The sequence below is a fragment of the Alexandromys fortis genome, unplaced genomic scaffold, assembly GCF_014885135.2.
Source record: "Alexandromys fortis isolate MF-2015 unplaced genomic scaffold, M_Fortis_MF-2015_v1.1 scaffold_10, whole genome shotgun sequence".
Taxonomy (NCBI): Eukaryota; Metazoa; Chordata; class Mammalia; order Rodentia; family Cricetidae; genus Alexandromys; species Alexandromys fortis.
Window position 1 is genome coordinate 15,308,953 of NW_026067895.1, and position 23,887 is coordinate 15,332,839.

The following is a 23,887-nucleotide window of genomic DNA, read 5'->3' on the forward strand; positions in this document are numbered from 1 at the left end:
TACTGTGTTCCAGGAACACCTTTCAGGTTTCTTAAGCAGCGACAGCATTTGTTTTTCTGTAAAGTACCATGGTCACTCTATCCACAGCCCCCAACGTGTACTAGTTATAATAGACAGCAAATAGGGGACATGAGAAGTGACTTGTTCTTGTATGTGCTATAGTTAACATGAAACGATGGGTAAGACATTCAGTTTAGTGGAAAAAAACCTTTTCATTAAGAACAAGTTTATCCCCAAGGGACTGAGATTGATCACAAAACAAATGAACTATAACATTATTTGTATTAAGATACAAATTAGAAGAAAGTGCCTGTAATCTCCAAAGAGAGGTGGAGGGAGGAGAATAAGGAGTTTGTGGCCATCTTGGGCCACTTTCATTTCTTTCGGGTTTCTCATTCTCAGGTAGTACATGCTTTATATGAAGATTGAATTTCACTAGTACCTTCCCAACAGCCTTTCCTTCCCCATTACTGATGATTGATAAGCAAATGGGTTTTCCAGGGTTCTAATTTGGTTATAAGGTATACACTGATGTGGATCTGGCTAAAGTAGGCTAATCTAAGTGAAATTGTATAAGTGGCTGGAATTTTGGTGGGAAAGCTTTCCTTTTGTTATTTTTTTTTTTTCTGGTTTTTCCAAAACAAGGTTTCTCTGTAGCTTTGGTGCCTGTCCTGGAACTAGGCTGGCCTCGAACAAACAGAGATCTGCCTGCCTCTGCCTCCCTTGGTTTGTTTTTCTTTTTTTCGAGACAGGGTTTCGTAGCTTTGGAGCCTGTCCTGGAACTAGCTCTTGTAGACCAGGAGGCTGGCCTCGAACTCACGGAGATCTGCCTGCCTCTGCCTCCCAAGTGCTGGGATTAAAGTCGTGTGCCACCACCACCTTGCTGGAAAAGCATTTTTTTAAAATGTGTATTGGACAGCTTGCAAAGCCTGCTCTTCCATACTATGATGGGACACTGAGAAATCCTGCAGAACCTCATCTCCTATGGTGTGTCGGGTCCTGGACAATTACAGGCAGACACATCCTGAGCCTTCTCACTAAGATGTCTGCTTGGATTTCTCCTGTTGAAGTATGTTTCTCATGGGGTATTTTCAAGAATACAACCAAGGAGATTTATATTGAGGAAATTATTCATATTTTATTAATATAAATTAATATTAGTAAAGCTATATGTCAATAATAAGTACATAGTATTAATGTATACATATGCTTATATAATACATATATAATTATGATATATAATATATATGCTTATATAGTTTAGATATCATAATAAGACCTTTTAATGGTTTTATGTGTGTTTATGTATTCAAACGAAAGTTTTTCTTGTTTGAAATTCTTTTTGAGACAAGGTCACACTATCAAAAAGTAAAAGAAACACACCAGGTATTTACTACATACTATGATGAGAGTACTCAGCTACCAGATTCATAGGAAAATACTACTTTATAACTGACCTGATTTAAGGTAAATACACTAAATCTTTGACTAAATAATTTTGTGTGATTCAGTATGCATAGTATTTATATACATTTAGAATGAACAGTTTGTTTTTAAAAAGTTGATTTTTTTTTAATTCACTAAATTAATGATCTGTCAGCATTGGAAATGGAATGGATAATCTTCCAGGCAAAGAGAAGTGAAAACAGTTTCCTCCAAACCATTGTGTCTCTCTTACTTAATTGTTTAAAATCAGAATTCTGTCGTTCCATGAAAAAATATTCTGCAGTAATTCTGCAAAAATGTATGAACCATTTTTCACCCACCTCATCTTAACTGCCAACCGCCTGCAGTTAAGATGCAGCGACTTGTGCTGATTTTCAGAATCCACTTACATGTTTCTTGTGGACTTTAATGAAAAGGTTCCAAATTAATCATCCTCAGAAAAAAATTAATTTGCAGTAACTCAGTTTTCAATTCCCTTTGTCGTAAGCATTAGCTGTAATAGCATTTGAAATGTGTGTCAATTTAAAAAATAGCACAGTTGAGTTAATGTAATGGGACTTTATTGGCTTTGCATAAAGCATTAACATTCATAAAAATACTGGATATCCTAAGAATCACACTTCCTCACGCGTTGGATCACTATAATAGCATACAGCATGACCAAAAATACTGGCAGAATGAAACATAATAAATTGCCTATTAGAATTTACTCTTTCCTTTGAGGCTACTCCTAAAATGACTTCATCTTTATGTAGTGGTGAAGGAAAGTTGTCTGCCTCATCCCATCAGCAACAGAGGAAATAGGCTGCTGGAGCTTCTAGGATTGGCACTGTTTACTGCCAACATGTTGTCTTCAATACCTTCAGGCAAGAACTATTGACTTGGTGGCCGGCCAGCCAAGGGATTCTGCCTGCACGCAGGTTTTGTTTGACTAGCTCAGCTTTTTCAAAACTTATTTTTTTTTTTTTTGTTTTGTTTTGTTTTTTTGGTTTTTCGAGACAGGGTTTCTCTGTGGCTTTGGAGCCTGTCCTGGAACTAGCTCTTGTAGACCAGGCTGGTCTCGAACTCACAGAGATCCGCCTGCCTCTGCCTCCCAAGTGCTGGGATTAAAGGCATTTTTAATGTCTATGTTTCTGCAGTTCTGCCACAGACTCCACCTCTTCTTTGATTTGTGCAGTTAGAAGACTACCAGTCAATCCATATAATACTATCAACTGAACTGTTCTGTGTAAACAGATGGCTCTCCTGTCCATTGGTATCATCAGTGTCTAATTTGACCGGGATGAAATAAGACAATATGTTTAGCAAGTGGTCTCTTCAGTGTACTCAACGTAAAAGCCAACCAAATAGTTCAGCTAGCCAAAACAGTGAAAGACCACGAACTGTTAATATAGTTTTCTATGTTGGCCAAAGAGATTCCCACAATGCCTGGCCAATTATACATATTGTTCTCATAAACTTTTTGTACTTTTAGTAAATATTTACCCGAAATACCTACAACTTCTTTTTAAAAAAAAATTATGTTTATTTGTGTGTGTTTCCTACACTTCACTGACGTCCTAACAAAATACATTTAAATGGTCTTTCCCTTTTTCCATTTCCTTGTTATTTTTATTTCCTGTCTTTGTTTGCTTTTTGTCACAATATATTTGTGTGTGTGTGTGTGTGTGTGTGTGTGTGTAAGTAAACATAGAAGTCACAGGACAACCTGTGGGAGTTGTTTCTCTTCTACCATGTGGAACCCAGAGATTGAATTTAGGCAGGTAGTCTTTGTGGCAAGTACCTTTATCCAGCGAGCCACCTTGTTGCCCACCCTTCTTTCTGATTAGTCAAGGGTAGTTACCGTCTCTGAACACCACTTAAATATTTAATAGGATTGAGCTGTGTTCTTTTTCAGAGCATATTGATTTCTGCACATGAAATTTGATGACTGCCATTAATGAAGTACTAATTATTATTCTTGTGTTATAGTTATGGCAACCGTGTTTGGCCCCAAACTTCTGTTCATTTTATTTATTACTATAACATACAGATGTGAAACCAGACGAGTGGTGCATGCTAATTTAATCCCAGCATTCAGGAGATTTAGGCAGGTGGATCTCTGGGTTCAAGGTTAGCCTGATCTACTGAGCAAGTTCCAGGATATTCAGGGCTATCCAGAGAAACCTCTCTGGAGAAAAACGGTGTCTGTATGTGTATAATCATAAACAGATTTAGGTAAACATAACGGCCAACATTTAGGTAAACAATGTGTATGTAAAGTATGTTGCAAAAATACATGACTATTTAAAACTGTTGAATGATTTGAAATTATATGTGTATGTGTATATCACATCAGTTGTGTTTTATTGTAAGTTAACACTCTGCTTGTGCTGCTATTTATTATATAATATTAATATGATATAGGTATAAACTGCCATAAGTATAAAAGGTTATTTCTATGAAAACTATTGAATACATGAGAAAGATTTTATAAAATTACATTAAAAATAAATGCTAAATTCTGCAGGGGAAAGATTTTTAACTATTTTAGCAGAGCATGCTAGCACAGGCCTTTAATCCTAGCACTCACGAGAGGCAGTGGCAGGCAGATGGATCAGTGAACCAAGCCGTCCTGGTCTGTACAGTATGGCCCTGTCTCAAAACCAAAAATTGCTTTAAACATATTTGGCTAAGGATTCAAATCTTTTAATCCATTCATTCCTCACTTCAACTGAAAGGAACTTTGAAGGTTTGACAGATCATGTCGTGTCAGTTTTCTCAGGAATTTTTCGGATAATGAAAGGGAAAACATCCTCAGGAAATCTTCGGCTTGGTGCTGCTAATCATCAGCCGTCCATCTCCTCGGGGATCACTCTACAAAGACAGCGGCTTGTCACCTCTCTGGTCCTCCTCCCTCCGGCTCTCCCTGGGGTTAACCGCTCAAGCAAACTGGATCTACTTTAATCTCTCCCTAATTAAAGCGGTCCTTGAACCGGCAGTGTGGGTATCACCTGGGAGCCTGTTAGAAATGAAGACTCTTGTGTCGCACCCCAAACCTGCTGAGTCAGAATTTACATTTTAATAAAATCTCCAGGGACCATATCCAAAAGTTTCCTTGTCCAAAACACTGCCTAAAACATAATTATAAAATAATAAAATTGAAAACAAAATACTTTAAGGACTACTATTTTGAGGATGTTTTCCATTTACCCAACAACACAGAAGACCAAAGCTAGCGACTCTGTACCCCTTTACTTACATAGTAAAGCTGTATTCTGTACAAGAAGAAAAGTAACACAGTTAACAAGGGTGACGGCAATCTGATGTGGAAAACCCGTCTGGCACCTGACTCTGACCTAGCACGATCCAAGCTTCTGCAATCTTGTTTTGGACAAACCAGTAGAAAGAACATCGGGGTTTTGTCTAGCTTGAGCTCGCGTGGCTTATTTATTTCTCCCCCCTATAGCTTCATCCACACACTAGAAGGCGGGTTTTCTAAAGTATGTTTCCTTTGTCCAAGACAAACTTTAATAACCTTATACAAAGCTTTGGGAAGTGTTTGTCCTTATTATAATGTTGTTGATAGGGTGCATCTGTCTCGAATGCTTTAGCTGAGAGCAGCGTGACAATGTTCCCCCGCCCTGCTTTACAGTACAATGACAGACATGGCCAGTCTTCAGAATAAATAGAATACAACATTATGGTTCCATTCATCTTCGTTTAGTGGTTTGTAGTTCGCACATAACTATGTTTCCAAATGAGACTTCAGGAAATAGTCCTATAAATTTACATGCATCGGAAAAAAGATTTTACAAAATATTTACAGTCTCAAGCGAAGACTTTGAAAGCAACATAAATCCTACCTTTATGCTGTTTTTATAAACTTGTAGCTCAGAGCTTCAACAATCCTGAACTACATTAGAGCCCAGATATGTATTTAGTGGAATTTCATCTTTATTTAGTATTTTTAATGAAAATAACCTTTTTAAAAAATAATTTATTTAACTTTGTTTTATGTGCGTTGGTGTGAAGGTGTCGGATCACCTGGAACTGGAGTTACAGTCAGCTGTGAACTACCATGTGGGTGCTGGGAATTGAACCCTGGTCTTCTGGAAGAGCAGCCAATGCTCTTAACTACTGAGCCATCTCTCTAGCTACTGAGCATAACCTTCTTTAACAACAACATTAATTTTTACGTCATTTTCACCTTCATAAGGAGGCTTGTGTAAAAACACTGTTTGGGAAATATTCACTTTCAACAACTGCATTTCTCCATAAATTTTTACTTAGAAGACACATTTCCAGTTTTAAGTATGCCACTATATAATAAAATTAAATATAATAATATATTTCTGTGCTTCTGCTATGGCAGCACTAACTATATGTAGTAATTGATAACTTGTTCCTAGATAGCCCAACCTGTCAGAAATTAACAAATTAGTTGCCCCACACAACCAGTATCTATCTTAGTACATAGTACAGACAAGGAAGACAGAAGTTACTTCCTGTCTAGAAATCATTTAGGTAGTGGTTAAAAAATCACAGATGGGGCTGTCTAGAGAGATGGCTCAGTGATTGAAGAACACATATTACTCTTGCAGAGACTCCAGTTCATAGCACTCACATCAGGTATCTTACAACCACCTGTAACTCCAGCTCTTTACGACCTGACACCCCCGTCTGGACTCTGAAGATGTCTGTATTCATGAGCACATACCTCCACACAGATATACATGTATACACACAATAAAAGAAAATAAAGAGAAATAATGTTTAAAAGTCCTAGATTGCCCACCAAACTAAAAACAACTCCATCACTAATTGCACTGCCAACAATACTAACACTGGTGGCCAGTTCCTACTGTTAAGTTTAAATCCTGGTTAAGGGGAATCCACCACTGCTGATGTAATATGTCAATCAAACTGAATGAATAAATCCAGGTTTATTCTGAGCACAGCATCCCTGGTTGGGCCCCAGGGGAAGCTGAAGAGACCACAAGAGGAAACCACGAGGTGGGTTTTTTTCATGCCCTCAGTGGGTGGAGCATTTGATGGCAGGCTTTCCCAGGGGTGGAGGCTTGTGGTGGAGCGCCCACAAGAACATTCCAGACTCTTTGGATATAAGGATGCCAGGGGTTGGGGTGAAGCCGGCATCCAAACACCTACTCAACATGTACTTGATAAATGACAAAGCACCTCATTTCCAAGAGATACTTAAATAATATGTAGCACACGGAGAGCAAAAAGTAAAGATACAATTAGCTCCTTTTATTCATTTTTTATCTAGTAGTTACCTGATGACCACGTGATATCCCCCGTACTTAGGAAACATCAAATGGATCCCTCTTTAATTGGCTCTAGACTCTACATTTATCCAATGATTGCTTTATCCTGTGTACTATGAGCACACACATATACAACATGGAAGCAGGAAGAGAATATTTGTGGAGAGAAAGAAGAGCCGTAAGACTGGGAAACAGACATAGAGAGGTGGCAGGGTGGAGCTGTGAACATGAGCAAAGCAGAATCCCATGACACACGATACTGTCATAATGTTTACAGGCAGCACACAAGAACTTAATTTAAAACCTATAATGTTTAAAAAGTCATGAAAAAACAAAACAAGTCTACTTGCAAATCAAGCTCTCTTGTATAGAGATTATCGACTTGAAAATGCAGTAAAATGTTAGTGTTACAAGTTCAGAGGAGGGCTGGGCGGTGGTGGTGCACGTCTTTAATCCCACTACTCGGGGTGGCAGAGGCAAGCAGATCTCTGTGAGTTCAAGGCCAGCCTGGTCTACAAGAGCTAGTTCCAGGACAGGCTTTAAAACTACAGTGAAACCCTGTCTTGAAAAACCAAAAAAGGAAAGAAAGAAAAAAAAAAAAAAAAACAAGTTCAGAGGAAAGTGAGGCAGGAAGAAGATCTTAATACCAATGCTCTGTCTTCACCCCTGTGTCTCTAAGCAAGAACAACATACCTGGCTTATGCCATGTGCTTAATAAATACTTCTTATTATTTACAAATGTTTTGTATAAATGAATGCATACCAAAAATAAGACAGAAGAGCTGGGTAGGGGTGGCGCACGCCTTTAAGCCCAGCACTTGAAAGGCAGAGGCAGGCGGATCTCTGAGTTCAAAGCCAGCCTAGACTACAGAGCTAGTTCTAAGACAGCTAGAGCTGTTACACAGAGAAACCCTGTCTTGAAAACCCAAATAATAATAATAATAATATAAAATAAAATAAAACGAAGAATTAAGAACCAGTTTCAAGAATTTATCAAGATAGTGTCTTAAGACCTCATTGGGTTGGTTTATCCTGGTGGTTAACTTGATATACCTGGGAAATCGAAACTTCAGGTGAAGAATTGCCTCCATCCGATAGCCCTGTGGCTATATCTGTGAGACTTTTTTGATTGCTGGTTAGTGTAGGATGGCCCAGCCCACTGTAGGTAGGACTAGCCCTAGGCAGGTGGACCTGTGCTGATAAGAAAAGCAGCTGAACAAGCCCGGGAACAAGCCTGTCCATCCTGTCCCTGTGTGACTTTCTACTTCAAGACCCTGCCGTGAGTTCCCCCCTTGCTTCCCTCGGTGATGGACTGTAACCTGTAAGAGAAAATGAGCTTCTCCCCAGGCTGCTTTTGGCCACGGTGTTTATCATGGCAATAGAAAGCAAAGCAGGACACCCTGGTACATTATATCCCAAGATGATGACGGCTGCTCATCCTAAGACCCTTGGCTAGATGGTGGGAAACTTCCAGCCCCTGGATGCTTCCGCCCACCCCCCCCCCAGACACTTGTCTCTGCCCTTTCTGGGGCTCCAGGGTCACGCACCTAAAGTTTGAATCTGCTGCCTTGAAATAAGACACTTATCTGTGGCAAGCCTCCTTTTCTGGGGAATGTCAAACAAACAGAATGAAACCTTTGGATCTCCTCTCCTCCACCTCCTTCTTCTTTCTTTCTTCTTCATTTCTTGTTTGTTTTTCTCAGTGGCTCCAGCTGGCCTAGAACTCAGACATCTGCCTGCCTATGCCTTGCTGGGATTAAAGGCATGAATCACCACACCGACTGGATCTCCTTTCTTAAAGAACATTAACCTTGATCCTTTATCACCTGGAGCAGAAATAAGTCACTTACCACCCTAATAGAGAATTCACTGTGAGTTCCTAAAAACCAAGAATTCCTGGACTTCATCCCAAGAGATGCCAACTCAATATAAAAAGGCTATGTTGGTTTGTTTATTAATTTGAAACTCTAATCCCAGCCATGCTTGAACATTAGAGATATGAATGTCCCATGTGGATTCTGTCTGCTCAGATAGAAAATAAGAATTAAATTCAGTCTGCCTCTTTGGAGTGGAAGCGACCCCCAGTACTGCCATGCAGTGGCCTCCCTGGTTAGCTGCTTGGGGGAACCCCAAAGAACAGCTGGTGAGGCTCCTTGAGTGCTTGCTGCCCATTAGATTTGTTAATGGCTGACTTCCAGGGCAGGATGAGATCCTGCTGAAAAGGTCTCTGTAGCTTTGGAGCCGTCCTGGAACTAGCTCTTGTAGACCAGGCTGGCCTCAAACTCACAAAGATCAGTCTGCATCTGCCTCCTAAGTGCTGAGATTAAAGGCGTGTGCCACCACCACCCCGCAAGGTGCAGAATTCTTACAGGTGTGAGTGTGTGGGGTGGGGGTGGGGGGCGGAGGGAGGGAGAGACAGAGAGAGAGAGAGGTTGCAATCTGAACCAAACAATCCTAAAAAGGCAACTGCATCTTTTTACAGAACAAATATACAAACACCAAACCTTATATATTTTTTTATATTTGTATCATTTTGCATACATATCAAGTTACCTTAATTTTACATGAAAATAGATGAGTTTAAGAGGTATGGTCTACAAGAATGTGAGTAACTGTGGATGGAATAAAGGAAATGCACAGAAGTGTTCATAACAACGTAGCACCCCGATGTCTGTGTAAAGTAGAGTGGACACATGGTGGTATATCCGGCGGGTATTACTGGGCACCAAGAATAATGAAGGTGTCTATGTTCAGCAGCATGGTTGTGGCATAGACTTGAACAGAAGAAGACAGGCGTAGCGAGCTCATAGTGTATGATTCCATTCCAAAAGCAGAACAAAGGGATCTAGAATAGAAGCAGTTGGAGCTTTGGGTGTTTTTAAGGAAAAAGGAAGGGGGGATCACCCAGAGGTTTGGAAGGGCCCTGAAAACAGGTAGAGCTTGCCCAAGTGCATTTGCTTGTGATAGTTAACTGAGCAGAGTGCTTGTGGTTGGGAAACTTTCCAGGATGGTTACGCTTTCATAGAAAGATTGAAGAATTGCTTTGAAGTTCACTTATTTAAGAATTATCATTTAATTACATTAGGCAGGAATCAGTGCCATGATATAACGACAGAGAACAGGCAACTTAGATTAATGAGACACCAACTATCACGTGATGCTGAGTTGCCAGTATTTTAGTCAATGGTTTTTGGTGACTCCAAAGTCCAATGGGCTTAGCAGGGAAAAGTGTGTGTCACAGCACTCAAACATCAACATGCAGACAGTGATGCTATGGAGGGACATGAAAGCAGACCCACCCCCCTTCAGAATGCATCCTGTAGATTGGCTCTTCGGCCCTGCCAACCATTTAGACCATTCTTTGCTCAAGTATACAACGGGCTTAAGGCGATGAGTAGAAAGGTTTTGTTTACCTTTAACATCACTAATACTTGTTTTCTCTGCAACTGGATAAGACATGATTACTAATGGCTTTGAAATGCTCATACATGTTAGGAGAACAGTTATTTTAGGCGTTTGTTGATTTACTTTTTAAAATGCTGTTTGGTCTGTCTGTGTTTTCCAATAGAACTTTCCGTGACTGGAGATAATGATGACCTTGAGTCTGTACCACAGAAATGCATTTTTACTTTACTTTAACGCCAGTTAACTCAAATATGAATTCAAACAGCGAAATGAGCCTCGCTGCTATTCTGCTGGGCAGTGCAAGTCTTTGGTGGGTTTTTGTTTATTTGATTTTGAAGGTCTTTCTTTCTTTCTTTCTTTCTTTCTTTCTTTCTTTCTTTCTTCCTTTCTTTCTATCTTTCTTTTTTCTTTTTTTTCCCTGTCGAGACAGGGTTTCCTAGCTGCCCTGGAACTAGCTCTTGTAGACCAGGCTGGCCTTGAGTTCACAGAGATCCCCTGCCTCTGCCTCCCGAGAGCTGGGTTTAAAAGCGTGCGCCACCACTGCCTGGCTGATTTTGGAGGTTTTATGGTATGTTTTTTGTTAGAGTCTCACGTAGGACAGGTTAGTTTCAAATTCATCACAGATTCAAATTGAAGCTGGCCTTGAACTCCTGATCCTCTTACCTCTACCTACCCAGGGCCAGGTTACTGGCGTGCACCGCTGTGTCTGGCTGCTTGGTAGGTGCAAGTCTTGGTGACCATCTGGTCCCATATTACCTCATATGATCCCCAAAATGATGATGGATTGCTGAAATGACTAGACATGACAAGAGCTGAGCGGGGAGGTTTCAGAGATGATGATGGCAAATGTCCATTGGCTTGTGGTTTCCAGAAGAAAATGACATACTTTGGAAAGCTTGACAAACAGTTTCAGATTCTTATAGTCACCAGGAATATTAAATAGGTTCTGATGAAAAGAAGACTTCCAAAGAAATATATTCATCCAAATCAATATACTTTAAATGACTGTAACCCAAGAAACAGAACACGGGGGACCATAGTGATAGAGCACTGGGCAGGAAACATTTGACTGGGTAATAAGTGAGTAACTATCATCTTTTGATCTTAGCTTAGTCTGTGCTTCCAAGTCCGTTGTTTCTCCTCTCTGTCTCCAGGCTCCAGAATCCAGGACTTGGAACAGCTAAAGCACTATCTCAGGTATACTAGGATAGAATTTTCCTTAATTGTTTTAGACTTAATAATGTCTAATGTTTTTCCTTTGTTAGATTATGTCTTGGTCTGAGAAAAAAACTTCTGTTTTCTAATGGTTTTAGTTGTTCTTTACAGAATCAGTCTTTTCCCACAAGGTCAGCAGGATGTGACATAGTAACTCATATCCATCCACTCTTGTTGTGCCGGTGAAAGTGTCCCAGGTACACTTAGACGTGTACTCTGGTCATTTCCCAAATACTTTAGAACACAGTAGCTTTAGCAGAATGAGGACTCTTTAAAGCTCTTTTATTGTTTCCGGGGCAACATAATGATTCACACACTCTCTAGCAGCAAGACTGAAAGAGCCGCTTTCAACTCTTTCAAGATTTCTCATGTAAACCATTCTGCCTTCTACTCCAGAAGCAGAACTCCAGAAATGTACTGGAATTTCTATTTTCAGTCCTTTCAGAAGCTGGTACTTTAGACACACTTGCACAATAGTGAACACACATACACACACACACACACACACACACACACACACACACACAAATTGGACTAAACTGAAAGCCAGACATACTCCTTTAAAATCCAACCATTTTACTCTCTGAACTCCCCTCCTAATCCTCCTCCTTCTTCCACAATAACCTTTATGAAATTAAGGTATGTCTTAGAATCTACATGGAAAAGAACCTTATTAGACTCAAGGTATGGGAAGTCAGTTTTGATAACCTTATTATTGGCTGAGTAGATAAATTATATTTTATCAATGTTAGATATCAGATTCTTCCAAACTTTCACCTCACCTTATTACTGTCATTGGAAGTTAAATTTCAACTTATATTTGGATTCTTAATCTTTTAAAATTTCCTTAGGAGGATTACACTGCCGAGCCGTTTTGAAAAGTAAAGTTATTCCTTATTTAAAAGTCTGTTTCTTCTTCAGCCCATAATGTAATTAAGGGTGGAAGCTGCCAAATTTCTCCTAACTCAAGGAAACACTGCCCTGCAGTTAGGTTGTCTCTAAACTCAACGTCACTGGTGTTCTTAGAAAAGAAAAGGAGCAGAGAGACAGAAACGCATGGAGGACACGATAGAAGTGATTCCTCTACAAGCCAGAGACAGCTGAGGACTCTGGACAGCAACCTGAAGCTAGGAGATAGGCATAAGACACATGGTCCTCTAGAGGCATCACAGGGGACATGGCCCTGGCAACATCTTGATCCTCAGCCTCCAGAGCATTGAGAGAACACCTTCTCTATTTAAGGCCACCCCTATTGTTTCTATTCGTCATAGCAGTCCATGAAACATATGATCGATGCCATGGGCTTTTCAATTCAATCGCATCTAACAATAACCATGGAGGCTCTGGGACACTGCCACCCTTCAGCTGAAAGAACAGCTCTTGATTTAGCACTGTTTATGCAGCTGGGCTAGAAATCAGCACAAAACACATTATAGTTCATATAGCAGAATTCTGCTGCCACAGCTCACTGATTGAACTTCTAAAAACAGACTCTCCTATAGGAAGGATGCCAATAACTGTAAAATACCCTTGACCATGAAATACAATGCAAACAAAATAAATACGTTGGAACAGAACGTATGGAATCAAGCTGTCTAGTACAACAAAATAATATGGTCTGATTAGTACATATAAAATAATGTACAGGACTATTACATAATTAGTAAGGGATTGAAAAAGGTAATCAGAATTTATTGTTGGTTATCATTCAGAATGAAGGGACTCATACTGATTCAGTGGAAGGTTTGCTGATTTTTTTTTAAATGCATTTTCTTTAATGTTTGCTGTTAAAAGAAAAGGAATTGACTTTTAAAGGGTCAAAGCAACAGAGAAAATTAATGGAAAATGAACAATGAAGATCAATATAAAAGGAACATGAGTAGAGAAACTATAGGGTTAACAGAAGGCTGAGCATAATAGTGGCTCTCTGATGTCAGATTCCCAGGGTCCATAGATGTGAGAAAGGTGTGGCTGCTCTTTGAACAATAGTTCTCAACCTGTGGGTCTTGACCCCTCACAGGGGTTCCCTAAGACTGTCGGAAAACAGATATTTACTTCATGATTATAACACTAGCAAAATGATGCCAGGTAGTGGTGGCACATGCCTTTAATCCCAGCAGGATCTCTGTATCCAGTCTGGTCTACAGATCAAGTTCTAGGACATCCAGGGCTACACAGAGAAACTCTGCCTCAAGAAAGAAACAAAACAACAAACAACAACCAAACTCTCAAAAAGTAGTAAAATTACAGTTATGAAGTAGCAATGGTAGAAAATGATTTTATGGTTGGGGGTCACCACAACATGAGGAAGGTATTAAATGGTTGCAGCATTAGGGAGATTGGGAAACAGTGATCTAATCTGCATTATTTTGTTATAGCAGTACAATGGACCAACAGATGATGGGATGATATTTAGTGACTCGTTATAAAGAAAAAGAGCATGTAGAACACAATTCTAATTTTATATTAAAAATTAAACCTCAAATGTTTGCATATCAGATTAATTAAATATATCGTGGAAATAATATCTCCTGCTATACGGTATTATTTTTAGGATATACAAGAAGATGTAAGCACTTGTTTTTAAAGAAGCCATCAGTTATCTGGGGACAGAGTAAGATCTGAAACTATAGCTTGCTTTACTTAAGGGCTCTCTGGGTTGGGATGCTCAACAATGGGAGAGGAGCCTTGGAGGAGACAGACATTGTGGGTCTCTTTGGAAACACTCCAGTGCTAGTTGCTTTAACACTCACAAAAACCTTAGTTTTGAATAGAATTATAATAAACCATACCAATAATGCCCTGATGATAGTTTATGATCTTTCTACAAACTAAAAGCATCAGCTGAGTCCTTTGCATACATATTTGTATTTAACCTTCAACTCATCACCACGGGGTTGTTATTACATTCTTGCAGCTGGAAAACATGGAGGACCGAAAGGTTAATGAGTCTCATCTTGAACAGTCTTTCCTCTCTCTATAACTGTCCATTTATCTATTCCTAACTGCTTATTATGAAATAAGTTATATTTTTAAAGCTGCAAAACTAAAAAAGAAAACAGAGTAAAAAAGAACTAAACTAACTTAACAAAGCTTTCTGGACCTGGCCAAGCGGGAGGTGCCATCATGGTAGCTGATATTCCATCACAACAAAAGAAGCAAGTTTCCCAGAGTAAGGAGTCCTAGAACAATGGCATCTTCCCGTGGAGGCTAGTCAAGCCAAACAGGTTTCTGGCCTGGCAAACCAATTTCACCTTCAGTCAGGTTGTACTGAAAAGGTCACCTATATGTCACACAAGCCAGCCACCCCTGTCCCTGTCCCAGATGATCCAAAAGATGAAGTTTTTGGCTATAGGGACCATCCCAGATGACATGTGGATTCTAGAAGTGCCTAAGCTGAAGATGTGTGCACTGTGGGTGAGCAAGCCAGGCCCACAGTCACACCCGTAAGGCTTGGGGTAGTGCCTTCACTTTCAACCAGCTGGCCCTCGAGTCCCCCAAAGGCCATGGCATCGTGCTTCTGCCTGGTCCTTGAAAGGACTGAGAGGCGTACTGGCATTTCGGCATGACTCCAGTGAGGTGATACTCCAGGAACCCTACACAGCCTCATCAGCTCCAAGGGCTGGAAGTTCATAGAGGCTGAAGGGCCAGTTGTGACTATAAAAACTAACCTTGGATCTTACTGGTATTAAAAAAGATTTGGATGCAAAACCAAACCAAAACAAACCGCCACGAAGCTAACACACATGGTTTCTGTATAGCCTTACTCAGTTTTCCATATTGTTGACATTTTACATTACCAACATTAAGATGCTAAGGAAAGGATTTGAGTATGCTGATCTATGTCATAGGAGGCTCCAGCTGCACACTAACAGTCTTTCCTTCTGAGACACTCAGTGCATATTTGGGCAATGCACTCATTTTCAAGTCCCCTTAATTCTTTTCTTGTTGTTTGTTCATTTTTTATTTTATTTTATTGTTTGAGATAGGTTTTCTCTGTGTAGCCTTGGAGCCTGTGTAGACTAGGCTGGCCTCGAACTCACAAAAATCTGCCTGCGATTAAAGACATGTTGGGATTAAAGATGTGCCCTTAATTCTTTCAAACATTTCTTGGTATTTCTTTCTCTTACAAGTGTGACTCTTTTAATGACACCTGGCTAATCATTTTGTAGAATGCCTCTGGATTTCATAATTTATAACACTTGCTCTCAATTTGACTGAGGTTAGACATTATTTGTGATATATTTATACATTTATTGCATAGTCACACATATATGTTTATCAGAGAAATGGTATTGCATCCTCTCTCCTTCATCACATAAGGAGCTCCATCATGCTGAGATTTCTTACTACTCACTTTGATGTTAATTTGATCATTTGGTTAAGGCAATATCTGCTAGTTTTCTACTATAATTTCATTAATTAATACATATCATTTGATACGACATACTTGAGATTCATAATCCCTGATTAAGATTAACATCTACTGCTGATTATTCTCAATAAAAATTAATACTATGAATTTATAGAATTGTTATTTGATTTCTATCATTTTTTTACATTTATTATTAAGAATTACACTCAATGAGAACACCCACTTTTATCTCCTTTATAATGTAAGCAAATACTTACATGAGCATAGATTCATTGATATCTCCTATAATCATGGATTTATTTATTGTTATTTTTGTCATTCGAATTGGCTAAAATTTGGTCATTGGTATCTCATTTGATCTGGTTTCTGTGCCCTTTCATCATGCTACTATATATAACAAATAAAGAAATAAATGCATGATAGTTAAATATATAGGACATATATATGTATAAGAATATTATATATGACTCAACCCCTTCCCCATCCCGACCTGCTTTTTTTTTGTGTGTGTGTGAAGACAGTGTCTCACTATGTAACCATGACTGGCCTCAAACTCAGAGATCTCTTTGACTTCCCAAGGGCTAGGATTAAAGGCATGTGTCACCATATAAGGTCTGGATTAGGATTTAACTTTCTAGAAATACTTGGACTCTTATTGTCCTTTCCCTGCCTAAACTGACACTAGTTTTATAAAATGCTTCTGGGTTTTTTTCACTGTAAAGGTATCAGGAGAGTAAGATATGGATGCTAACTGTGTTTCTTGCTACAACTCCAAGTATTTGAAGAAATGAAAATCAAAATCTAATCCTTTGATTCTGCCTTCAGGGCCAACAGTCTTAGAAGTGACAGAATGGTAGCTGCTCACAGGAAAAGGGCAGAATTCATCCAATTGTGATTGTCAGGTGACTCACGACCACGGTGCGTGGGTTCTGGGCTAGCAACGGAGGCCTGCAAACTCTAAGCATTTTGTTCCTGTCGCTTGACTGGTTTAAACAAATCACAGAATCTGGGCTTTGTTCACAGATCGTTTCTGTGGGCCCACAATAACAGGTTCCACGATTACAGAATACAGTCAAGCCACACTGTCAGAGGGCTACAGCATCTGTGACAGAGACTAACTCCCATCCCCATGTACAGTCCCAGCTCAGCTCTGACTCAGAAGCCAGCATCCCAATTTAGACTCATTAACCTTCTCGACATACTTCCTCCAGCAGAGCAAAAATAAGTCTGCCTCTGACTTGAAGTTCCCTGTGCCCGATCCCAGCTCTGGCTTCACTAGCTGTAGGTAGGCACAATCCTTTTCCCTCCCGTTTGCTAGAAGCAGGAAAATGGCAGCAGATTTGAAATTTAAATGGCCTCAGGCAATGTGTTGACCTAAATTTTCTGTCAGTGATTTAAGAGGCCTTCCATGGCTGTAGGCAGGAACAAAGACAGAGCTGGGAAATTCTCCCCATGAATAATCTCAGGCAACTTCAGGGCCAGATTTTGTCTTCAGGTCCTTGCACGTGACTCAGAAGTGTTTTCATCCTGGGGAAATCAACAGGACCTCTGCACTGTGAACATAATATTGAATTCAAAACAGTCCCCGTTTAGGAAAAGACAGATGATGCCAGAGCCTGGACGCTCTGGAGGATTTAGTGAACAGAAAAGGAATACTTGGAGATACATAGCAAAGACAAATAAATCTTGATTAAGGTGATGGCATGATAATATAAAGAACACATGGCCAAGAGGTCCAGGTGAACGGTGGCTGTGCACCGAGGGACTCCTAGGATGCTCACTGAGTGGGTGAGTGTTTCATAGTCCTTCTGGAGCCCATAATACATTTAGAGCTCTAAGCAGGTGGCTTATGTGGGGATGAAATGCTGTCTTATCTTTTTCTTCAATGAAAGATGTTCCATACAACACTGAGTATTTTACACCTTACAATCAGCAACCTCAGGGAAAACCTCCAAGTCAGCCTGGGTGGAAAAGGATCTATTCTAACAGAATAAAGGTTGCACACATTTTACATGTAAACATATGTTTTTATTTTATTCTAGTTGGTATCATTTTAAAAAGGCAATTGTACTTAGATAACATATTTGAAAAGCAGAAGAAATTCTTTCGGAGACTCACAGGGAAAATATGCTTATAAAAATGTGTCAATAGCTATATGTAAAGCATGTTGATATATTGTTTTTCATAGTATATGGATATCAAATTAATTATACTTAATAGTTTAATTATTAGGTATTTTGTTGATAATAGAAACGATGCTTCAAAAAACTTTTCCTGAACAACATTTAGTTTTTAATAATTCATCCCAGGAACTTCTCTGCCTGATCTCCTATCTACTATGCATGTGGGTGGATTTATGATATGAAGAATTGTCCCAGCAAAGCGTTAAAGTAGCAGATATTTCATGTCAAGGGTTAGAAGTGCTTATAGTACATTGTTTCATTGCAGTGCTTCTTCAAGGAAGAATAAAGGGATGTATCCATAGTGCTGTTATTAACTTGGAACTAAAAGAATAAAGAAAATGTCACTGTCGGTATCAATCCAGTGTTGCAAGTACCCATTCTCTGATGCTTTTCAAACTACTAAATAATCGCTAAATGGAATCCTTCCATCTTCCCCCTCGCTACATCATCTGGTCCTTTTGTAAGTTTATTTGCACTCTTTTTGGTGTCAAAAACCCATCAAGCAGTCACGTCACAAAGCTGGGACTGTGAGGGAGAAGCCAGAGTTATGTCTAGTGTTTCTTGGTATCTGTGTTAAGTCAAAGTGGTTGTGCCTGAGAGTTCTTTTCAGAGTAAAGAGGAGTTAGTGCTAGGATACCAAAAGAGATAGTACAATGCTTATCGCGTAACCCATAATGAACAAAATCTGTTACATGATACATAAAACAAGAGTTTGCTTTGGCAATTGTGTCTCTTGTATTCCTAGTCTTCTAAGACGATTCATCATTTAGTCTCGCACAAAAGCAATAATAATAATAATATCATGATTAGCAGGGGTGAAGGGTCTTATGCCCCAGGCTAGCTTAGAACTTATAGTTAGCTGAGCATGACTAGCAGCTCCTGATTTTGCTGCTCTACATCCCCAGTTCTTGGGTTACAGCTGTGCACCACCACACACAATGTACGTGGTGCTGGGGATGGAACCCAGGGCTTTGTGCAAGCCACGTAAGCACAGCTGAGCTACACCCTCAGCTCCTTTAGTTTCCTTTGTCCATTTCTTCCTTGTGTTGTTTTATATTTATACCCACCCACTACCAGAAACACTAATAAATATCTCTAGCTTTCTACACTGTTATTTGTCAATCAATCAATCAATCACTCAATTCTCCTTGTCTTCCAAAATATAAACATATTGAGATCATGGGCAATATCTCTTATGCTTTAATCTTTTTCTTTGATTTAAGATAAGTTTTTTTTTTCTGTTTTGTTTTTTGTTTTTGAGATCGTACACTGTAAAACTGGCAAGAACTTTTTATTTTTAAAGAAAGAATGAGAAGATGAAGAAATGGCTCAGCAGTTAAGAGCACTGGCTGCGCTTCCAGAGGACCCAGGTTCAATTCCCAACACCTACATAATTCCAAGAGATCCAGCACCCTCACACAGACATGAATGCAGGCAAAACACTAAAGCACATAAAATAAAAATAAGTAAATTATAAAAAAGATAGAGGAGTAGGAGGGGGTTTAAACAGAGGGAGGGATGAGTACAAAAGAGAAACTGGAGAAATTAAAACTGTTGAAATGACATATACCTGAATTTGCAAACTTAATTTGCTAATCTCATTTTTCTTCTTATTTTGGGAATAAAATCTATGTCTAAATATTACAGTATTTGAGAAGGAAAACTTTGTTTATAACAGACAAAAATGTACACAGTATGCTTGCTTAAACAAAGCTTTGCCCAAGGCTAGATAATGGATTTTTGGTCATTTGGTGTCCAAACCAGGTTTCTAAGAATTAGGCATGAAAATTGCCTCAGACACAATCAGTTAAATGACAATTCGACATAATGTAGGTTTAAAAATTTTTAGTATTAATTATATTTAACAAGGCAATGTAAAATGGCTTCATTACCAGTCATCTTGCATGGCAAATGAGGTATTTTATAATTTTTAAGTATTAGAAATGAAATAAAATTTTCTCCTAAAATAATGCTTGTTTTGGGTTACTCTCTGCTGTTCAGACTTTTAGGTGCTCAGCTCATCTGTATATTACTTGATGTAAATTAATCATTGTGTCAGTTAAACACATTACAAATAACTTCCGAGTACCCAAAATATACTGGTGTGGCATTAAGAAAAAGGTACCAAAACTCTGTCCCTTGGAGTGGTTTCACAAAGAGTGAGCCAAGATTTGAAGTCTCTCCTTCTCTCTCCCTGTGTCTTTTACTGTCTCCTGTCTGTCTGTCTTAGGAAGCTGAATCTGTGCCTGCTTGAATGCTATCTTGTGAATCTGTCTGTCTCTCTCCCTCCTTTCCTCTCTTCTTTCCCTCTGTCTCTCTGTCTCTCTCTGTCTCTCTGTCTGTCTCTCTGTCTCTCTCTCTGTCTCTCTCTCTGTCTCTGTCTCTCTCTCTGTGTCTCTGTGTCTCTCTGTCTCTCTCTCTCTCTGTCTCTCTCTCTGTCTCTCTGTCTCTGTCTCTGTCTCTGTCTCTGTCTCTCTCTCTCTCTCTCTCTCTCTCTCTCTCTCTCTCTGTATGTGTCCCTAAAAAAGGGCTTTGGCTCAGTATTTATCAAAGAACCCAGAAAGCACCACGTGGGGAGGAATGAAGAACACTTTCCTGAAATCTTTAAAACTGGGATTTATGAGGGTTGAAGCTTTACTGACTATTATAGTAGGGGGTCTCATCCCAGCCCCTGGTACCCCTCTTTGGAATACTGGACAGGAACTCCATTTCAAGCCCCCTCCCCTGGGAGTTGCCTTAGTCCAAACTCCACCTCTGAAAAAGCCCACCAAAGGGTGACCCCATTTGCCGGGAAGGTCAAGACCACTCCCACAAGCTACTTAAACTGCCCCCCAAAGAATGTACATGTGGTCTCCCCTTTCTTCTCTTCCCATCTTCATGCTTTCCCGGTGCCACCCAGGAGTATAGCATTAAACATGGGCATCTTTTCTTTGGTCTGATTCAGTCTGATTGGAATTCTTTGTGTCAGCGGAGAGGTCTTAAGAAATATTCCTAACACTGACCCCAGCTGACCTACACAACAGACAAATCTGATCAAGCAATATCTGTATGTTGCTTTCAACATTTATGGCAAATACTTTTATAAAGTTGCTTTCCACCTGTTTGCTGTTTCCAGCATTTATTGTGACATCACATAAACACATATACATTATGCATGGGTCATGGGCATGGAAGAGTACTTAATTTAAGATTAAAGCTAAGTGCCATCTTAGGTTGTAAAAGTTGATTACATGAAAATCTAAGGTAAGTAAGGTTGATTGTTTTCTTATAGGCAGGTTAAACAACCAGGCTGAGTCACAGTGGGATAGCAGTCTAAAGGGATCCTGTGGTGTCTTATTAACTCTGGCTGTGAGATTCCAGCACTCTGGAGGCAGAGACAGGCCGATCTCAGTGAGTTCAAGGCCATCCTGGCCATCAACGGAGTGAGTTCCAGGACAGCCAGAGCTGCTACACAGGGAAATACTATTGAGAGAGAGAGAGGCGGGGGGGGGGGGGGAGAGAAAGAAAGAGAGCAAACAAAAGACTTACTTTCATAATAATATCTTTACAAGTCATGTCTAGATAGCAATGGGAGTTGGTACAAATGAGGTGAGTTTTGTGGAGTTCGGCTCCAGGGAGCGCATGCTCTTTGGGTAAGCCCTCTCTCCCCATTTTCCTCAGTTACTGAGGCAGCAGCACCTGGGAGGAAGTGGGTCTTGTTGGCGCTAAGGCACAGCTGTGAGAAAAAGGATTCCTGTGGAGGAAGGCAGAGAGATAGACTAGATTTTTTGTTGTTGTTGTTTTTTTTTTTCCTCTTCTCTCCCTCTAGGTTCCAGCAGCTGTGGGCAGCAACAGAGACTCAGACTCCTCTCCTTGTGTGCCTGGAAGCATGGTGGGAGATGGAAACTGCTTTTCTCCTCCACCTCTGAGGTCTCCTTAGAGCCTGCCTCCCTCCCGCCACCTTCCTGCTCCTTATAAAATAAGTTACTTTCCTGTTCCTTATAAAATAAGTTAAGTGTCTCTTCCTCCTCCTCCTCCTCCTCCTCCTCCTCCTCATCCTCCTCCTCCTCCTCTTCTTCTCCTCTTCCTCCTCCTCCTTCTCATTCTCCTCCTCCTCTTCTCCCTTCTTTTTCCTCCTTTTTTTTTTCTTTTCTAAGACAGTTTTACTCTGCAGTCTTGGCTTGGCTGCCCCATAACTCGATCTGTGTAGACCAGGTTGGCCTTCAACTCAGAGATCTGCTTGCCTCCGTCTCCTGAGTGCTGGGATTAAAGCCAGGTGTCACCATCACCCAGTTCTATACTAGTTTTTAAAACAAAAGTATTTTACTTTGAAAATTTGTTCTGCACATTAATTAAAGAGTTGATACTGTCAAAACCAAAACGAAAAATGTTTAATTTGATTGCTTCTTCTTAAGAATGCTGCTGCTTTAGGTTTTCTACTACATTGATAACACTGTCATTATGTTGTCTAGTTGGATAAAATGGCTATAAGTAGTTCTATAATTTTATAATATTTGCCACTTTTAGACAAGAAAACAAATTATTGAACAAATAAACTCATTGTTACTATAGCTTAAAAATGAAATAATATGTCTCTTTCTCTGTATTTAAATTCACAGAGAAATTTAAGGTGGTCAAATCTAAAGGAACAAAAAGGCTTTACACATTTATTTCCAAAGCAGAAATGAATAAAACTCAATTTCTGTCCCCAGCTCAGTTGTGTTGTTGAAGAATTTCAAGGTTGCTAAAAAAAACGTTTTTTTGAAACTCTCATCTTTGAACACATTTCAATCTTCCTTCTAATCACTGAGCCATTAACAACAAAGGAGAGATTTAATAACTCTCTTCCTTTCCCTAGAGAGCGACAAGAGCAACACGTTGTTCTCTGACCAGCTTTAGGGTTGACATGAGGCTAAAGACAGTGAATCCACCCCGGCTCTCAACACAAGCCCCAGAACTGGTCACCTTCACTGTGGAGGCGGAGACTGAACTAAGCTGGGTGGGAACAAATGTGGGGAGCGCAGGACAGGAAATCAGTTTCCCACTGAGTCACCAGGCAAATGGGGAAGTTTCCCATTTCCACAGCAAAGCCTTGGGATCCACGCTGCTCTGAAGGCTAGAAACTTTGGCCTTGTCCTGGATTTTCTCTGTTCATTTACACCTCACATTAAAAGCTGACCATTGAACCAGATGTTTTAAAGCTGACGTATGTACACCTTTAATTCCAGCACTTGGAAAACAGGCAAGTCGATATTTATGATTTCAAGACCAGCCTGGTCTATATAGTGAGTCTCAGGCTAGCCAGGACTGTACAGTGAGACCCTGTCAAAATCAATCAATCAATAAAATGGTCACTGCACGGGTCTTTTTGTAAACCATTCTACTTTTTCTTTTTAAAGAAGGCTCTTGCTATGCAGGTCAATTTGGTCTTAAACTTGTGATGTGAGAGTGATTTCTTATTTAATTAAGAAACTGCCTAGGCCCCTTGATAGGCCAACCCTTAGGTGGGTGGAGTAAACAGAACAGAATGCTGGGAGAAAGAAGCTGAGTCAGGGATTCTCCATGATTCTCCCACTCCAGACAGATTCAGGTTAAGATCTTCCTTGGTAAGCCACCTCGTGGGCTACACAGATTATTAGAAATGGGTTAGATTAATATGTAAGAGCTAGCCAATAAGAGACTGGAACTAATGGGCCAAGCAGTGTTTAAAAGAATACAGTTTCCGTGTAATTATTTTGGGTATAAAGCTAGCCGTGCGGGCGGCCGGGTGGCAGAACATAGCCCCGCTGCTCCTATTACAACAAACTTGTGATTCTATTGTTCTTCCTCCCGAGCGCTGGCATTAGGTTGTATGCCAGCGTGCTGGCTGAGTTCTGTCTTTTATAATTTATCATTTGAAAACCACATCTACTTATTGCAGCCCCTGGCTGAGAACCACTTCACAGGTGCCCGTGTGGCACAGATTAAACCACACTTCTTAAGAAAGGTAAAACCTTTCAGAACTCAGACCCAACCTA

The 23,887-nt window shown here is 39.9% G+C and overlaps 1 protein-coding gene across 2 annotated transcripts in view; it reads right to left on the minus strand.

Moving 5' to 3' along the window:
• The window catches only part of Prkg1 (protein kinase cGMP-dependent 1), a 1,099,611-nt gene that overhangs the window by 460,067 nt on the left and 615,657 nt on the right, over nt 1–23,887 (minus strand). The gene's annotated exons all lie outside the window — the stretch shown is intronic.